Source organism: Haliotis rubra, unplaced genomic scaffold (genome assembly GCF_003918875.1).
Source record: "Haliotis rubra isolate DU_JTF1 unplaced genomic scaffold, ASM391887v1 Scf126, whole genome shotgun sequence".
Classification (NCBI taxonomy): Eukaryota; Metazoa; Mollusca; class Gastropoda; order Lepetellida; family Haliotidae; genus Haliotis; species Haliotis rubra.
Genome location: NW_025765181.1, coordinates 1497752 through 1517080, shown reverse-complemented (window position 1 = coordinate 1517080; position 19329 = coordinate 1497752). Strand labels below are relative to the sequence as shown.

General features: G+C 39.5%; 1 protein-coding gene across 4 annotated transcripts in view; it reads right to left on the bottom strand.

Moving 5' to 3' along the window:
• Positions 1-19329, bottom strand: part of LOC124266484 (complexin-like) — a 286478-nt gene that overhangs the window by 254433 nt on the left and 12716 nt on the right. For all 4 annotated transcript variants that reach the window (XM_046701276.1, XM_046701279.1, XM_046701275.1 and 1 more), the window contains exon 2: positions 6891-6989. The gene's annotated coding sequence lies outside the window, so the exon portion shown is untranslated. The remainder of the gene's footprint in view (positions 1-6890; positions 6990-19329) is intronic.

Genomic DNA, 19329 nt, shown 5'->3' with positions numbered 1-19329 from the left:
CAAGTTTGCTTGATTTTCTGTAACACCTGTGGGATTAACGCTGGCGGCGGAGGCAGCGTCGCAGCGTTGAGTCCTTCCCACGATATGCTTAGTGCGTCCGTTGCCCATGCTAGTGGGTCTGGGACTGGTGATACGAATGTTGTCAGCTGATTGTTGAAGCGAGTGGCAAATAGGTCTATTAGTGGAGCTCCTATTTTCTTGATAATTTGTGCGAATATCTCTGTATGGAGCATCCATTCTGTCGGCGATGGTAGGTGTGGCCGAGAGAGAGCGTCTGCTATTACATTCTTTGCTCCTGGAATGTGACATGCTCTGACATGTATGTTGAGATTGTCGATTAGATCGAACAGTTGAAAACATACAGTCAATAGGTTCGGGGACCTGGTTGAGCCTTGTTTGTTCACATAAAACGCCACTGTTGAATTGTCTGTGTGAATCATCAATTTGGCATTCTTTAGTAAGTTGCTCCAATGATGTATGGCGTTTACTACTGCTTGCATTTCTAGCAAGTTTATGTGTAGTTTGCTCTCTTGTTGGCTCCATAACCCTGATGCCGTCCTGTTGGCGAGGTGTGCTCCCCAACCTTGGAGCGACGCGTCTACATAGAGATGTGTTTCAATTCCAGCTCTATTAAACAGATTCCATCGCAAACATTCGATCTCTTGGTCCACCATAGTATGTGAGGTTTGACGTGATTCGGTAGACTGAATGGTTGAGGGTCGTCGAGATGAGAGTTGATGAGGACCTGTAACGGACGTAACTGTAGTCTGCCTCTGACTGTCATGTCTTGAGCTGACGTGAGTAGACCCAACAGGCTCTGCCATTGTCGTAGTGGTAGCGGATAGAGTAAGGTTTGAGGGATTATCTGTTGGATCTTGATCCATCGGTCCTCCGGTACTACGATACGATTCTGCGCCATGAGAAATCGAATGCCTAGAAATTGCAGATCTTGCGTAGGTTCTAGGTCCGACTTGAGTAGATTTACTAACCATCCTAGCTGTGTTAGTAGCTTTATGATGAAGTTTAACTGTGGTCTGAGACGCTGTGGATCTGGATCCACTTGTATCCCGTCGTCGAGGTAGAATGCACTGCGTAGTCCTTGACGATGTAGGTAAGAGACGATAGGTTTCGTCACTCTTGTGAATAACCAGGGGGCCGATGAGATTCCGAAAGGTAGTACTTTCCATTGGTAATGCAGCCCGTCTAGTGTAAACCGAAGGTATTTCCTGTAGTCGGGATGTATTGATATGTGTAGATATGCGTCTTGCAGATCTATGCTGGCCATGTAGTCTCTGGGACGAATTAAGTGCCGTAGTTGTGGTAAGTGTATCATGCGAAACGCTGGCAGTTTGCGTGGATAGTCTCTGTTGAACGTGCTCATATTGTAGATGAGACTGAACTTTTCTTTGGAATTTTTCTTGGGCACTAGGAAAACTGGGGAGTAGAAGCCTGGTTCGATGTTTACTTGGTCCAGTACTTCTATAGCCTGTTTGGTTAGGAGTGTTGATACCGCTTCTCTTAACTTTGGTGGGTGTAGAGCCTGGAAGTCGAACCTTGGAGGGATGACTGTCAGCGGAGGCATGGCCTGTAGTTGTATGCGATATCCGTGCTGTAGGATGTTGGAGACATATGGATCCTCTAGGAATCCCCAGTTTTCCCAGTGCAGTTGAAGGCGTCCACCCACTTGTGATGGTTGTACTGGAACGGCTGGGGGTGGAAGACTCCAGTCGTTCCGAACCTGTCCTTCATCGTTTATAATTGCGGGAGCCTCTGGATGACCTGCCTCTTCCCGATGCTCCTCTGTAATTGCCGTATGGGCGGCGAAAAGACTCTTTCGGCTCCTCTTACACTAGCCATCTTCCTGTCCCGTGCTCTCTGTAGCCCGGAGAACTTCGATTTGCCTGAGTACCTCTGCGAAGTTTGTCTGATGACGCTTGCTAAGCGTATCCATAGACTTAATCATAAGTACCTCTCTTGAGTCTTTAGAGACTTCTTTAGAGACTTTGTCTATGTTACCATCGAAGATGGACGGAGAAGACCACGGGGCTGTGTAAAGTGGTGCGGTGAAGTGATCACCCCAATTACAGGTGGCGAGGAGACCTTGACGACGAGCCATAGTAGTAGCTGCGGATAGTGCTGTTAAGTGATCCGTAAGGAACTGTTGGTCCTTCTTCTGCATGAGGAGGGCCGAGTAAACCATTCTATCATCCTCAGATGTAGAGTCTCTGAACTTCGTGAGGAGAGTTTCATTGACTGTTCTTGATCTGTTCAGACCAAACAACATCCTCCTTGATATGGTTTCCATCTGGGCTATCTTGCGGTCATCTATTCTGTAAGTCTTAGACTTGGCATCGCTGATCATCTTATAATTATCATCGATATCTTGTGCCTTGTAAAAGGAGTCCATGTTGTGACCTGCAAACTTGTTAGCGTTGAAATGCGGCACATGAGGTGTCTGTGATTTCGTGCTTTACTAAAGGCTGTATCCAGATTAGCTGGCACCGCTGCTATCGGGTCAATCGGAGGTAAGGTGATTGTGTCAGCATCGTCTTCCTTCATAAGATATGTGTGGGCTGAGTTCTCATTCTTAGACGGGGAGGAAAGTTCCAGACTATTCACCATCCAATCTCTTATTTCTGCGTCGGAAAATACGATACCATCTTCATCTTCAGACATCGGGTCACAGATAATATTTTGATGCTCCTCCGACAGTGACTGAGGTGGAGTCCTTGATGATCTGTACGTGGATCGACAAGGTGATCGATGAGGCGATCGATAAGGAGATCGGCGAGTAGAATGATGTGGTGAATGGACTGACGAGTGGCGTCTATAAGGTGACCTTCGCGGAGACTTCCTTGGCGAACGCTGGTAGCTTCGCGAAGCTCTCGGTGACTCTCTTAATGATCTTCTAGATGAGGATGACTTGGAGCCACTTAACCTTCGTGAAGGTTGAGAGTCTGAGTCGGAATCATGGGATGAGAGGATCTTGCTTCGCGAACGTCCTCTTTCATCAAGGTCCGACGTAGGTGATACAGACATCCTTCTGTGAAGCCTTCCGTGACTGCTTAGGATCGGGGTCCTTCGTGCAGGCGGGCTGGGTCGCCCTTCGCGGAGGCTTAGATACAGGCTGGGTCGACCTTCGTGGAGGCGCGTTAGCGGGCTGGGTTGCCCTACGGGACGTGCAAACGGGCTGGGTGCCCTACACGGAGGTATGGGGGTGGGCTGGGTCGCCCGTGGCTCTAAAGGCCTCCGAAGACCGTAGCGGTCTTCCATCATCTGCATGATGTGGTTCATCAGGTCGTCTGGGACGGTCTGCGCTGAAGTAGTTGCTGCCTTCTCTACGATGGTAGCGACGGGACCCTCAGGACGATTCTCTGACATCAGTGGAGGTGCCTCAGCCTGCGTGATAATCTGCGCTGATGTTATAGTTGCTGACACTGGCCGCTTCTTCCGCCGTACATCTGGAATGATGATCGGATCTTCATCATCAAACAGGACCAGCTCTGCAACGGGAACAATCTCGGCTGAGAAAGTAGTGCTGGACTTCGATGATTTCCCCTGCGACGTGGATGTAGCCCTGGGGGTGCGGAGTCTGCGTTGTGACGACGTGGAAGCCCTCCTGGTCTTTGGCTGTGACGACGGGATGTCCGGGGATGCAGGTCGCTTCTTGGAGGAAGCGGACTGCGTCCCACGCCTCTCCTCCGAGGGTAACTCTAACGGAACACCAGACGGGAGGGGGTCGTCCGACAACAGTTGACAGGGTAAGGGCTGTGGTGTATTAGCCATGGCTAAAATCCGTTTACGTGACCTATCTGCTGCGCGTCTTAAGACGCAGAATAAATATTTATCAAAGGCAGAATTCGATAAATTAATACAATATTTACAACGTGAAACGGTAGAGCATGGCGTAGTACAACTAGGGCATATTAAATGCGGGTCAGCAGCAGAAAAACGTAATTTACAAATAGTGCAGATTTTCATCAACGTAATCTATCTGAACAAACACGGAGTCCCGTGAATAAACAGTAGAAACACGAATAAATATCAATGCATTATGTTGAAGGATACTAGCTACACCTCTATAGAAGTCTATGAGAGGTAAATAACTAAGAATAAACAAAGGATATAATGTGTAGGGAGACACAGGCGCTCTCACATCCTGCTCACTGGGCGAAGAAGGAGAGAGTGAGGCATGTGGCGGGAAGTGGCGCCCTCGTTCCCGCGCAAAAGAGGGGATAGAGATAACTCTTGGTGAGTACTAATTAGTGATTTTACATTGAAGGGAGCTTCAATTGGGAGATACAAGTGTTCCACTGTGTTCGCAAGAAGAAGAAGACAAGCAAAAGAGCATGAGTCAGGATAAGGAAAATTTTTCCAATTACGCATTGAAAAAATAATTGTTGCGTACCAATGACGCATTTAAAATGTTAGATACACAAAAAGTTGAAAACAAATGCGTACGGAATATATTTATAAAAATCGCTTGCGTAATGAAAAAGACATCGATTGCTATCAAGTTGTACTGTTAGTATAGGACAAGTGTTGTACTGTCAGTATAGGATGAGTGATTTTTTATGAAATCATTTCCATTATATTAAAGTTGGTTTTGATAAGGTATGACATAAGGCAGAACATACCTGCTTAGTAAACTTACTCAGTCACATAATACTTAGGTGAGTAAAATGACTGAAATACGCACATATTTGAAAGCAGTGGGTAACGGAAAATGAAATACTCACTCAACATTCATAATACCCACTCCAAAAATACAGTGGGTACAGTACCCACATGAGCTAAATCTTATCTGGAGCTCTGTCTCATTGTGATAAATAACACACAAATTCAAGAAAAACACCTTTTTTTAAACATTCAGGAGTATTCAACTCAAGTGATTCTGAATAACAAATTGAATTCATGAAGGAATATGTTTTGATGCACTGAATCGGCGAGTGAATTGTACAGCCCTAATGCCTCAGACCGTTACCCCATTGGTGCAACCCACATGCATAGGAATTTGGGGTGGGTATTGCAGAGAATTTTCATATTGCGATATATTGCAATGCGGAAGCATATATTGCGATATGTATTGCAATTTATTGCAAGGATCATTTTTTTAACAAAAACTACTTATAATCGAGTTAATGCTTGATTATAAAGCAAAAAAACAACAAAATCACTATGATTGATTAACCTTTTATAAAAACTTTTAATCATGACAAAATAAAAATGTAAGTAACATTTGGCACTAATGAAACAGGGAAAAGAACAAATAAAACACCGGAAATATCCGAAGATTTCCGAGTGTTACGAAGTTTTCCGAATGCATGTCAAAATACCGGTTTTCGATCAGCGTATCGCAATACGTATCGTTTTCATGTCTGAACCGGTAAATACCGGTAAACCGGTTATATTGCGCAGCCCTAATAGGAATTGTGCGGAGAAATGAAGAAACATAACTGGGGCAAACTGGGATTTGAACCCAGCTTACTGGAAGCAGTAGCAATGGGGTCATGATCCATGGGGCACGAAGACAGCAATGGGCCAAGTCACAAGATTGCTTGTTTGTGTGTTATCAACACCACACTCAGCAATATTGCAGCTATACGCAGCGGTTTGTAAATAATCAAGTCTGGACCCGGCAATCCAGTGATCAACAGCATGAGTATCATTCTACGCAATTGGTATATGATTATACGTGTTCACCAAGTTAGCCAGCCTGACCACCCGATCCCGTTAGTTGCAACTTAAGACAAGCATGGGTTGCTGAAGACCAATTCTAACCCGGATTTTCACAGGTAAACAGGAATGACGCAAGCACCTGACAACATGGGATACCAGAGATTTATTCCTACTCAGAATCTTCACATGGTGATGCAACATCAATTATATATAATTTGTTTGTTGTTGTTTTGCATCAAACTCAGCAATATTCCAGTTATGACAATGGTCTGTAAATAATCAAGTCTGGACCAAACAATCCAGTGATTGTAATCACACAATCTACACAATTAACATATGATGACATTCTTCCCCAAAGACAACATCATCCTGTTAGTCGCCTTTCACATACAAACATACTTTACGACACTGTGATATTTCAAAATCATGAAATCTGAATGTCATATCCACAGAATAATTAGGCCAGACATTGTATCCTTATTATAACTTTCTCAGTCTATGTTCATAATATCTAATGAAACAGCCGGCAAACACAATTGTATAACACATCAAGTGATTTATATGTTAACTTCCTTTTAACTATATCAACAAAAGGTTCAACCTGATTTTAATTTTTATTTAATAAGATACAGCTTTTCATTAAATATTTTTCATATATTTGCAGTTATTAGAACACGATTTACAGCAAAAACAATGAAATCATTTGATCAGGCCTAAACATGAGTACCATGCTTACAATCACCGTTTCTCTGGTAAATATTGCTTCATTATGGAAATCATAGCGACAGATTTATCTTATTGGACTGGAGATTGACTAGACAAATTACCTTCCTAAATGAATATGGAAGTCTTCTCTTATGGCTGACGGGGATTTGTTATTGGCAATGTTCACTGATTAGTTAGAAACTGATTAGACTTTGAAACCTAATACACATAGCCATAGGTTCTGGTGATATATAGCATTAACCTGACAACTAATATCAATTTATGTTGAAAAGTATATATAAAAATTAATGTTATCATCTGTTTCATTTCTTGTACGGCATGCTTGTTTTGTTCAAACTGTGGTTCACCTGCTGCGGTGCCTGTGTGTAAATGTAGATGAGATTTGTCTATTCTTCTCATAAAATCACAAATCATGTTCACTGTAGACTATACAAATGATGAGTACCATTCACCTGTCGACTAACATTGATTTTAATACTACTCACCTGTCAACTAGTATCGATTGTACAGAAGGCTTCACTTAGGCAATTGCTGCATTGGGCGAAGACGGCAGGAACTGCACCGATTAAACTGCACGGAGTCACCTAGGAGGAATATGAAAAAACAAACAGGCATCAGTGGACAGCACTGCATGCTGGGACTGCAATGTGTCTGGACGTAACACTGCTGAGAATCAATCGCAAGCCGCTTCACCCTTAAAGTTCAATTTTCACGAAAAGGAGCTTATTTTTTCACTATCTGATATTGTGTGATGAGTCAATACTTTGCTCTTGAGACTGAGTGTTGATCACATATTAGATCTTATTGTGCAAATAATAAACTACGGAAATATTGTAAATAATGACACAAGCACTATAGCTCACCTACATGGAAAGTTTTTTGAAACATCGAAGATCAAATTTAGATTATTTTCAACAAGCATGCTTCGAGTTTCTTAAATCCATCAAAGGGTACACCGATCCCTTGAACAGCCATTCAAGAGAATCATAATTAACTCATAGGGCTGTGTATTGGCAAAACATTTTACTACAATATATTGCATTATGGGTATTTCTAATGTGATATGTATTGCGATATATCATTTTGGTTTGGTTTGTTGTTTTACGTCGCACTCAGCAATATTCCAGCTATATGGTGGCAGTCTGTAAATAATCGAGTCTGGACCAGACAATCCAGTGATCAACAGCATGAACATCGACCTACACAATTGGGATACGATGACATGTGTCAACCAAGTCAGCGAGCCTGATCACCAGATCCCATTAGTCGCCTCTTACGACAAGCATAAGTTACTGAAGACCAAATATAACCCGGATCTTCAGGAGGGCGATATATCAGTGGTAAAAGGCTGATGTGCTGGACACAGATTGCACATGCAGATTTTTTCTTCATACAGCAGAACAATAAACAAAATATTGCTGTACACATAATTTTAAAAGGGTACAGAAGTATGTCTGTAATATTGTGCAATCCCAAATTTGAGAATGATTTGCCTCTTGAGTTACAATTTTCAAAGAGACTGAAGAAAATCTAACAGGTAATTTCTTGTGGTCTTATAAAACATTGTTAGGGATCATCATTAAATAAACTTCAGCTGCAGTTTCCCTTTATTCTTTCCGACATTAACATGATTCAACAATTTCTTCTCTGTTGGAATTATTTTAAAAAGGCAGGTTTTATCAATGATCTAATAAGTTCAGAGAGTATGTTCACATTCTCGTAATATTTCTTTCTGAAATTTTTTATTAACATCGTAACTCATAAAACAGTTCTATAACTGCCAACAAGTTTAAAAAAATAACAGCATCTCAAGATATCAAGAATCACGAGTTGCAAACAACAGAATATCTTCAAATTTGATTGTAGCTGTTCATGTTTTATAATCTGTGAATTATTTGCATATTTGTCTTCGTATAACTCTGTACAACTGTGTACAACAGCTATTAGTCCTGTTACGATTCACTTGTGTATTCTGTGAATCGAGCCGTATCCGAATCATTCAATTTATTATTCACAAAATTTGCATATTTAAGAATCTTTTTCAGCGAGTTTTATTTGGAACTAATTTGCTTTTTATTTAAGTGAGATAAGCAATATGGAATACTGCCAACATATAATTTTGCCAAGACCCTTTGCGACACTGTTCATGATGTGTTGCTTTTTTGCTTAATAGAAAATATCTTGCAAATGTTTCAACTGAAGCAATTACACGAGAGGTTTGTAATTTGAATTCCTTGAAATTATACATAAAGTATTCATGAATATTAATATTCATATTTGTTACTAGATGTATATATTTGGAACATATATCATATTTGCTTCAATGTTTATTTGTCGCAGCCTCCCAAGTCATGATAACAATATCACAATATTCAGTCTATAAATATGAATCATAAGCACTTAAAAATCTTAAAAAATGTTGGCAACAAAATATTCTACACTTGATCATTTGGGCATGAAGATATTGACTTCCTGTCTTGATACATTTGTGAACCATTTTCTACAACTGCCTTCACTGCCTGCAAATCAGTATGACTAGATCTCCATAAATATCGATAAAGACTACAGGAAATTGGTAAGAATTTACAAGCAACCAAAAATCCTCAATTTGAAGCAGAGCAGGAAAATATTGACTTCCTGTGTATGTTTTATCTCAGAATCCGTGAGCTACATGATTAATGTTCCTAGTTCTACATTTGTCTACAACTAGCTATTACCACCACAAAGTCTTAACAAGCCTTGTCACAAGATATCATCCATATCTATCAATCATGACAACATGAAACTTTAAAAACTTATAGTAATAGAAAACTTGCAATTTCATTAGGAGCAAAATAATATGTACATGTTTTATCTCATAATCCCTGAACTAGATTTGCCTACAACTGCCTCTAAACCTTCAAGTAGAATTACAAGACACCATGCATTGATATCAGTCAATAGTGTACTTGAAACTTTTAAAATATGGAACACAAAATAATTCAGCCACTTGACTTGGAGCGACAACATATTGAATTCCTGTCAACATTCATCAATATTCCTGCATTTCCAGGCATAATAGACATCCTCTCTCAGCCCTGTTTTACAAACATCAATAATTAATAGGATTGTTTCAATCAAAACATTCTCTAATAATACAGGATTTTTTGTCTGAAAGCCATATTGCGGATTGATTTTTATCCTCTATTGATGCTGGCAATCCACGCTCAGTTAGTTACGGTACAGTACAGCTATGTCAACACCCACCAATTATTCACCGCTGGTACCTCCAGCATCTTGTATTACCGTTGCGATGAAGATAATGTCGCGCTGGGTCAATACCACAGTTAAAGAAAATATGATTGTAAAGACAACTTAAGATGAGTTTGCAACTGTATACATCACGAGGCCACATTATCATATTATCAATACTGGGTTTAACAGTCTCGCTTTTAGCAAGCGTTAATTTTCGTCAAATATTCAGCAATGTCAAACAGTTGAGATTGACTTTCTCCTGGTCGTCTAGAAAGAAAGTCAATACTTGTGCTCCGTGTGTGGGCTTCTGATTATAATGCTGACACCATTGCTTGGAACTTATGGGAATGTCAAGGTCGTTGAATGGCTTTTTGGCGATAAATGCTGATGCAATATTTCTTCAGTCACTCAAAGCTTGGGCATATAGCCTGGTGAACTTCTACACAAAACATTCACAAGGTTCTTTAAAAAGGTGAGACAATATTCCAAATGAAACATATATTGTGACTAGAAACAATTTTCTTTCATGTTCAAGATAAGCGTTTAAGCAACAAACTGTGAGAGACAGTTATCCATTTTCAAATTGTTCCTGTAGCAAGTGACATAGACATTGGGTGTAACAGCAGAATCTGTTCAACACCCAATAACATCACCATAATTTACTTATACATAATACATGTTTACGATCCGTAGGCTCTTGTGGATTACGCCAAACTCTGTCCTTTCACCTTAATGGCTTCATAGAAAACATGTCATTGAATATTCTACAGCAGATCCAAAACGTGGCTAACATCCACAGCCCAAAAGCTGAAGCAGACGTCATCATTCCAAAGGGAGACAAAGTCTTAATTCAGTTGTCTTTGACATTTAACGTTTGATGTTTTGAGTTTGTTTTAGCCAGCGAAGCTCGACTATTATAGGAGGCAGTGAAACTTAGCCTGAAGGAGAATAGGCTACAGGGATGGAACAAACAGCACTTGCCTGACAGACGATTATATCGTCGTTGAGACAACACAACTCTGTCATAGAAGCCTGTGTAAGTCATCCACTTGTCTGCATTCAGACTGTGTGAAAACATTATGATAGAATTTTAAATCTAAAAGATTTCATTAATTTTTGTAACTGAAAAGCAGGTGGTATGGACTTAATTGAATTAGGCACAAATTTTGTATCAGTTGGTTTAAAAACCTAGGGCATAAAATTCAAGTGGTAAAAATTACATAAATGATAATTTTCACACCCAAATAGTTTTTGACTTCCATGTTTCAATTTCTAACATGCAGCAACAATGATAACGACACCAAATGAGATTACAAAGCAGTGATGTCATACTTTGAAGAATGGTGTGCCATTTATTTGCTGTAAATTGGGAAATAATTATCTGTCTGCACGACTGTCAGTAAATCATGAAATTAACCTGAAACCGAACTAAAACAAGTGTGAACCCATGGCTTAACATAAAATGAAATTAATGTCAGTAGCCTTTTAACCCTAAAAACTAAAAGCAAACTTTAACAAGACTGTAGACTTAGGAATTCCATTATATTGTATGGGAGCCATAGCAGTTTGATTGAATACACGCAATATCACTTGTTATCTTCAACATCCAGAATGTCAACAGAACGATTTATGTTCTTATGTAATACCTAAGGGGGAAAATGATATTTTCCAGCATTTTAGGGATCACATTCTTTAAAATGAAACATATGAAAAAATTAAGCTTCCCCTGATTATCAAATGCTCTGCCCAATGTAAGTCATATAATCATATATTATCAGATTTTGCCAATCAAATCCTAAACAGCATACAATCTCACCAGAGATGGTCACAGACGACCACAGGACATTCAATAATGTCTAGTTGACCAATCAAAAACAAGTTAGTTTGCATCAACATCACCTCATCATCGGCTCAATATGTCATGACAGCGACCACCAGCAATTATTATCACATGGGGGGTAATATATCTCGTTTCTGACTATGCAAAATAATCAATAAGTGGATAATAATCTGTGTGATGGCAAAAGGCCAAGGTAGCAGTACTAATGGTTCTGGAACTATCAGTGTGCACAGACCTAACATTAAGCCACATGAGGTTACAGTAATGTGGATATTTCTACCAAAAATAATCTACCAAGAATTGCTCTTTAACAAAATTTCCAATATGGCAGCGAGAGATATGTTATCTTCCTGCAGAGTTTGAAAGCTTGGAATTGATCTGAATTCTTCATAATATTGATTTAATTCAAATGATCGGATGAAACGAATTTCAAGAGGAGAGATGAATACTTAACTGTAAGATCCTAATTAATCAAACAGTTGGACTATTACAGCTTTATTGGGAATATCAAGCCGACTTCCTTTGACGAGGATGTGTCATTTTCCTTTACATTTTCCTATTGTGTTTCAGTGAGACAGATACAATTTTTAAGTTTCAAGAATTTTCTGGTTGTAAATTGTCACAGCAAACACAAAAACCATTTTCGAAAATATATTCATAGGAGTCCAATTTTCAGTGCAGATCTAACCACTCTCACAAATAAGACGTATTTGTTCTGAACTGTAGAGCAGTAACATCTGTTTTGTGTATGTGGGGATAGACACTTGAGTCTGGCACTGCCGATGTGCGAGTGTGGGCAGTCTCTTGGGGCAGCAGAGCTTCAGCTGGGAGAAAATGGTGCAATTGAGGTTTTTGTGAGATTCCATCACCTGCCCAACCACATCAGAAAACCTCTTCTGGCCACTTCTGTTTCTTTATCAAGTTATTTTTTTATCAGTGTTATTACTTTAGAAAAAATTCTGAAAATATTTCTTTGGAAGCAAAAATTCCTGCAATTGCGGAAAATGGATTTGAGCTTCCTGTTCAGTGGTGTATATTTGTCCATGTTTTCCAGGAACTACATAGGTCTTCGGATTATACCAGGAGTCATCCTTGATTCCAAGGACATGCCCATGGCAGGCAGTGCAGTTTACATGGCCAACCCATCATGTAACTCACAAAGATACAGAAACTTGCTTGTCATATAAGATGACTGGTGGGATTAGGAGGTTCAGTGTTAGAGACCTTTCAAAATTTCCCACTAGACCACAGGACCAGTGAGTGGACAATAATTAGTGGTCCTGTCTAAACTTCACTGATCCAAAATAACATTCGTAGATTTACTTAACTATAAATGCTGTTATATTCATTTAAGTTGTAACATCTTTGAAAAAAAATTTAAATTCACTGGCCACCAGGACCACTGCAAACTTATCATTTAGTGGTCCTGATGAGTATTTACTAGTCAGGGACCACAGGACCAGTGTAAATTTTGTACACTGTGGTTGAGTTTGTATTTCATGATTGATTGTCATAATGTCAATCACTGGATTGTCTGGCCCACATATATTACTGACTGCATATTTAAACAAAGAAAGAAAACTATGTATCGTTTTCATAGGTGAGTGAAATGTGGTTGAAGATTATTCCACTTATAGAGCAACATACTAGCCGAGATATATACCAGTTTAGAGCCAGCCAACACACCATGCTCCAGTTTACATGGATAACCATTGCAGACCCAGTATACTGACTCCAAGACAATCAGTCCGTGTTTTATTGCCTGAATGCAAAACACCAGACAGAGTAACAAAAAACAATTGCATATTGGATATCAAACCAATGACCTTCAGCTTTCAGAAGCAGGAATTTGAAAATTGGACAGACACTAAGTACAAAAATTATGTCCGATACTAATGTCTGCCATCTCACCACAAAGATGGTCCTTCGTGGAAAGTGCCGACCCAATTTTCAAAATCGTATATCAGATGTATTTTCACTGAAAACAAAATACAAATGCTTTGCAACTCTCTGAACTGCCCTGCTTTTGGTACCTCATAATCTTAAACTTACTCCTGAAATAAACATGAAAAGAAGTCTTTGTGAACATTACTCATGACTTGTTGCCTAATCCTAACAAAATGCGAGGACTATGCTAACAGTTGTACAGTGATCGATATCCGTGCCGAGTTGTAGACAGTATGATTTATTTGGAGAAGAATAACATTTGCCTCCACTCGATAATGAAGCAATTGGTTATAAAACTTGCAAGGCTGATATGACCCTTCCACAAGCATAGAGGCTTGTTGGAAGGAGGTAGCAAAAAGATGACAAAAAGGAATATTATTCTGTCACAAATCCAACTCGTTTCTTGTGTCAAACTTGGCATTTCTTCAAAAGAAATGCTCTTTGGAAGGATGTCTAAATCGTAAATGATAGTGATCCAAAATTGAACAAATTCCAATAATTAGGTCCCTTGGTAGTTACATGTGAGTGAGTGAAGGAGATTGGTCTCACCGCTGAACAGTTTTCAGTTATATCACACTGTGTCAGTTGTTGTTGGGGAAATAGTCTGAAGCAATCCAGGTATTTAATGGAAGAAATTTTGTTGAAACCCATGTCATATCAAAATGCAGCAAACTATCTTTAAAGTCTAGAGGCACTTCCTCCTTCAAAGAACCTCTGTTCTATTTTATTTACGTCTCACATTTGATTGCATATTCCAGAAATTATAAACCTTGACAAGAAACGTATAAATATACAACACCAGGTATAAATATACAACACCAGGTAGAAAGTGAAATGTAATGTTATGTTAGTGATTACAAGTTCTGTGTCAGCAGAGATTCCAGTACTTTTTGGGTTGAGTCCCATCCGAAAGTCAACACACAAAGTCAGGAATCTAACCCACTCAGACACCGTGGCTTCCACAAATTGAAAGTCAGACAATGAGTAGTCTACATGACATACTTTGTGTACCCACAATGCATTCTGTAGTGAAAATTAAACGCTTTGTGTGAAAGGCAATATCATGCTATGCTCCCAAATCAAATATACCCCAAATATATCATATTTTGTTCCACAATGCATACTCACACAATACCAAATGTCAATCTGATATTATGGCCAAAAATCACAAATTCAAAATGGCTGCCATTACAGCCAAGTTCAAGGACAGATCAGAATCGAGTAGAGTTTGGCGACACTACTGCTGAGACTGAATGTATCCAAAACTTTAGGCATTTACAGTCAAATTGTTGTCTTATCATGCAACCTCGAAATGGTTAACACAGGCTATTCTGAATGACCACTCCTTCAAAATAATCATCTTTTTGCTTCAATTGGTGAAATATTTGAACAGAATATGTAGGAGAGCCTGTGGGGAATACCGACATACATAATGTTCTTTAGTTCAGTTTTCAAATTTTGAATTGAAATGTCAACACTTTTAAGCATAGCCTGGAAAAGAAGCTTGAATCTTGTGCTATATACCTCTTGAAAACTGCTCAGATCTGCTTTTGTCCTTTTCTTATTTGCCACTCATGAAGGTCTGGGTTAGAATGTACCTTCAGTAACCCATGCTTGTCGTAAGAGGCAACTAACGGGATTGGGTGGTCAGGCTTGCTGGCTTGATTGACACATGTCATCGGTTCCCAATTGCACAGATCAATGCTCATGCTGTTGATCACTGGATTGTCTGGTCCAGACTTTATTATTTACAGACCGCCGCCATATAGCTGGAATATTGCTGAATGCGGTAAAACTAACCTTACTCACCCACTCACTCCTATTTGCCATTTCAATGGTCACTCAAAATGTGCGGAAAATTGTTTGGACATAACTTGTGATGATATCTCCACAAGTCTTTGTTCAACAGTAGCCAGAAATAAGATCTGATAAATGTGACTGGAATGACAAAAGAACATTATGGTTGCACAAAGCATGATCTTTGAACTTTCCGTTGATGTGAGCTAAGTAGCTCTAGTAAAGTGCTGTTGGAGCATGTTTAGACAGGATCTCAATTATGAAGGCAAGGCTTCGAGACACCAGTACTGGGACCTTTGATGCAAAGTTTCAGTACATAGTACCTCTTTGTTACAGACATGCTGAAAAGGTGACTGTTCAGCACGAGGAGGGGAGGGAGTATGGCTTTATGTCGCTTTTAGCAATATTCCATCAATATCACGACAGGGAACACCAGAAATGGGCTTCACACACTGTAGGATGAGGACTATTTTTATGGATATACAATTTCTTTGTTCTGTATAGGCGACGTTTCGACATAGATTCTAATGTCATTGTCAAGCAAGTATATCCATAAAAATAGTCCTCATCCTTCATCTACCCAACTTCTAGAATGCCAATCAAAGAATTCACACATTGTACCTATGTGGGGAATTGAACCCATATAGTCAGCGTGACAAGCGGACACTTTAACCATTAGGCTATCCCACCACGAGGAAGACCAGACAACAGGCATTTTATCTTTGTCAATAAGAATGACTTTGATTTTGACCGAGAACTGACCACAAATTCATCAAAGTGCAAAATGAAGAATATCAAGGACATTGTTTTCACCCCTAGTTCCCAAACCCATTAAGCCTTTAACAACGGATGACATAACCACTATCAACAACAAAAATGAAAGAATAAAAAGAGTGGGAAATTTACTTGAGAAACCAGATGACATGACAGAATGATGTAGGGACAAAAAGTAGCTCTGAAACTCTGCAACAAAGAAGTTGTTTGCCATGAAAGTTTCATGCCTTGATGTCCTTCCAACTTGAAAATGCCTGTCAAAGACCAGAGATCCCGGGGACCTGAAGTACAAAGGCTAACCTTTATTTGCTGATTTAAAGAGTGGATGTGGTTGATTTTAATATCAAATATGATTGCATGATATAACAGCTTTTAAAACTGGTTCGAAACATCATTTTTAAAAATTGCCTTTTAGCAAGTTGATGCACTTGACCTTTGAAAGAGTCAACTGAAGTCAATAAACTGGAGAATTTGCCGTAAAGGTCAATAAACCTTCAACGTCAATCAATCATATGCCTAAAACGATCTTGATATTCAGCTGATTTCATAAACCCTATGGCCATGTTTCAATTTGTCATGTTTAAAACCTGACCTTGCTGTAAAGAAGAATACCATCTAAATATTTGAAAATACTTACAATGCCACAAAGTCAAACTGACTTAAATTAATTTGTTCTTAAAAAGCATTTAAAATACATATTTGGTTGGGGTTATGAATCAAAAGTGTGAGGCAAGTGTTGACTGAGACAGTGCTTCACCTCTCTGTGTGGTGTTCCACTGAAAACTCGGGAGTCACTATTATCAAATACGACAAGGTACAGGTATACAGTCGACCAGATCAAAACTCCCTATATTTGTCTGGGTTTCCCTTTAATATACCATATCCTTTCTCTGCTTCTAGCCTAGCATCACACACATTATCCAGTAGAACATTCTGAGGCCGACTGACATCCACTTCTGTTGTACATTGTGTTCTAATTGTCATCTCGATCTTTTGCCTGAAACTCCCATCCTCCATTGGAAATTTCGAGGTTGGTTTTCTTCATAGCCTATATATTTGATGCATTCAACACCTGTTGATACTGTTTTCCTTCAACAAGATATGTTTATGAGGAAAGAAATGGCCTGGTAGAGTGTGGGACTTGAATATCTTATGTAAATTGTGCAGAATGTCCTCAAAACACTTACAATGTTGGACATTTCAATGTGATGTAAATATTACACGTCAACATCAGAGGATAATCCGTCTTGATCATCCGTGAATACAGATTCCAGTGGGAATAAAAGTGAAAACAGTGGATCAAAATTGTATGAATGATCACTTGAAAATCTGTGATACACCAGGTGTAACACATGACACATCATTAGTTACAGTGTCATGGTGGCATGCATAGGTATTTACACATGACACATCATTAGTTACAGTGTCATGGTGGCATGCATAGGTATTTACACATGACACATCATTAGTTACAGTGTCATGGTGGCATGCATAGGTATTTACACATGACACATCATTAGTTACAGTGTCATGGTGGCATGCATAGGTATTTACACATGACACATCATTAGTTACAGTGTCATGGTGGCATGCATAGGTATTTACACATGACACATCATTAGTTACAGTGTCATGGTGGCATGCATGGGTATTTACACATGATACATCGCTTGTCAGTACCACGATGCTATCTCTTCCTATGACCTCTGCAAGGAGTTTTCATACTTCCTTACATACAGGGTAGCCCAGTGGTTAAAGCATTCATATGTACCCTGGAGACTCGGGTTCAATTCTATACTTGGGTACAATGTGTGAAGCCCATTTCTGATGTCCCCAGCTGTGGTACTGCTGGATTATTGTTAAAAATGGTGTAAAACACAACACACTCATGGGTGCCTACTGTTAAACAATAAGGTCAAGAAACACTAAAAATATAGTATTACAATAGTATAGTAAGGCTTCCATTCATTTCTACGTACAATTTTCATATGTTTTGGCCTCTTATGCCAGTGTTTGCCTTAGGCATAAAAATTTAGGAGTCATCATGACTCCCGGAGTCATGGACATGTTTGTTGGAGTCAATTTCAGTTTGGAACTTTCATCAAGACATCAACTGTGATTGTTTAATAACGACAAAAAAAACAAGGTAAGGGGACTGGTATCTAAACAGCACTGAGCAGTTAACTGGCAAACATTTAGTTTAAGAAGATTTGATTATCTGAACTAAAGGCCCAGTAGCATTACGTCATCAATGACGCAAGCTTCTAAATTCGGTGCGTATTTGATCATTTGTGCGTCAAATATGCAGGTTTTCTGTGTCATGGCAAACACTGCTTATGCCCAACAGAATCTGTTTGGGCGACATTCAAGACTGATTATTCTCTGGTGACAATGTTTTCAACTTCAGTAGTGCTAAGTGACCCCAAGGTGAAGGTGCAAATGATGAAAGCTGATGAGGATCCAGATGCGCCCGGCCACAAATTTAACATGAAACTCAGTCAGAGCCAGCAACAATCCTGTCAGTACCCTGAGCTCCGTTGAAGGAAGCTATCAATGCACTACAACAGTCATAAGTCTTTAATAACATAAAGACGTTACGATCACCCTAGCACTACGACCGCTTTATGGAACAAAGCCTAGCGTCAACCAAACAGAACTCTCCCAACCGACACCTTGTCTGATCCCATAGTCTAATGTGAGCTAATCTTTCGAAAAACTTTGTAAAAACATCCACTGTAGGCATGGAGAAAGCAGATGATGAAAGTGAGAGTCTGCAATAATGGGTCCCCATCTTCAGATCAATTCTTGTATTTACAATGTGCGATGCCCCTCCAGGTGTGTTTAACTGGAAGTGGTGACCATATCAGTGCTTCCCTTGTTCCAGACTGGTTCCACAGTCTGGAGGATAATAGCATTTCAGTCTGGCACAATTTCATTAAATTGCAGCATCCACAGTATTGGATGTTCTTCAAGAGGCTTTTGTGATAAAGTGCATGGTTTTGCCATTATTCCAATCATATGTAGAGATATTTAGGGTGTTCTATTGATCTGGAACTGGTGGATTGTGAGCGGTCTACTCTAAACTGCTTCTGGAATGGTGGTTTGCAGATGTGAATCAGGTTCTACATTTGGTGTTGTAGGCATGATTCCATTAGCGATGGCTGGAATCAGTAGTGACAATAAGAACTGGAGCTGTCAGTATTCTGGCAGATGCTATCACTGGGTTCTAGTTTAATGTAGGTGACATGTTCTCTGATTTATACATTAACCAGGCCCATCCCCGAATCACCTAAACTCTTTTACTTTATGGAATCACAAAGGTAATATTAAAA